The sequence below is a fragment of the Silene latifolia genome, chromosome 6, assembly GCF_048544455.1.
Source record: "Silene latifolia isolate original U9 population chromosome 6, ASM4854445v1, whole genome shotgun sequence".
In the NCBI taxonomy this organism is placed as follows: domain Eukaryota; kingdom Viridiplantae; phylum Streptophyta; class Magnoliopsida; order Caryophyllales; family Caryophyllaceae; genus Silene; species Silene latifolia.
Genome location: NC_133531.1, coordinates 112,522,924 through 112,524,035, shown reverse-complemented (window position 1 = coordinate 112,524,035; position 1,112 = coordinate 112,522,924). Strand labels below are relative to the sequence as shown.

Sequence of the window (1,112 nt, the reverse complement as noted above, 5' to 3'; positions counted from 1 at the left end):
AAAGATTATTGGCACAAACATCATATGTATGCCCCATTCCACCACAAGAGTCACAAGTGGGAGCTTGCACATTCTCTACCAAGGGTGGCTCATGTGAAGAACTTGCTTGATGCACTTGCTTCCTAGCCATCTCCTCAAGCTTCTTAGTAAGAAGATCAATTTTTGCATTTGTCTCCATATTAGAAGGAGAGATGGTTTCCGAAAGATACCGAGTATTCCTCCTCAACATATTTCCTCTAGACCGATAGTTTGACTCAGAGTCCACCATCTTCTTTATAAGAGATGAACCATCGGCATCACTAAGGTGGTCAAAACCTCCTCCCGCCGATGCATTACCATTTCCTTGGTCATTGGCAACAATTTTAGGAAGAAAGTTTGTGTTACATACCACGTCGGGATACCATGGTGGGGGCAACTAGCAATAAAGTCTTGAAAATTGTCCCATGCCTCTTCAAGGGATTTCCCATCTTCTTGTGAGAAAGTTGTAATCTCATTTCGGAGCATGCCCGTTTTTGAAGAAGAGTAATATTTGGCCAAAAATGTCTTTGCCAAAGCATCTCAAGTTGTGAATGCGTTTGGTGCGTGGACATTTAACCATCTGTCCGCCTTCTCTTTTAAAGTGAACGGGAACAACATGAGTCTTAGAGTGTCTTCGGAGATTCTGTTCCTTTTCACCATGGCGACTTTGCTATTGAATTTGCAAAGATGTGCATGAGCATCCTCGTCCACATTTCCATGGAAACCATCCCTCTCAATCAATCCGAATTGGGGAGGATGAATCTCAAAATTATTTGGAGCCAAGGGACCGAAATTGATTGGTGAAGAGGAGTCGTCCGAGTTTGGTACATTGTAATCTCTTAAAGCCGCCATTTGGGGTATTGCAATTGGTGTATGTGGTGGTGAATTTGTGGGAAGTTGAAAATCGTGAAAAGTGTTTTCTATGAAAGGATCAATTGTGTCGTTTGTTTGATCTTGAGTGGTGGTTTCAAGGTGCGATTAGGTGGATGTGGTAGCTTGGTTCAAGGTTCCTTGAGCGGAGTCTTTTACTCTTGCTATTGTCTTTGTCCTTAAAGCGCGGAAAAGCCTCTCGGAGTCGGAATTGTGAAGCAAAG

General features: G+C 43.0%; 1 non-coding gene across 1 annotated transcript; it reads left to right on the top strand.

The window, feature by feature from the left end:
* Window positions 1-397: 397 nt before the first annotated feature.
* Window positions 398-504, top strand: LOC141589192 (small nucleolar RNA R71). Its single transcript, XR_012520142.1, has one exon. It is a non-coding gene; the product is annotated as a small nucleolar RNA R71 (small nucleolar RNA).
* The last annotated feature ends 608 nt before the right edge of the window (window positions 505-1,112 follow it).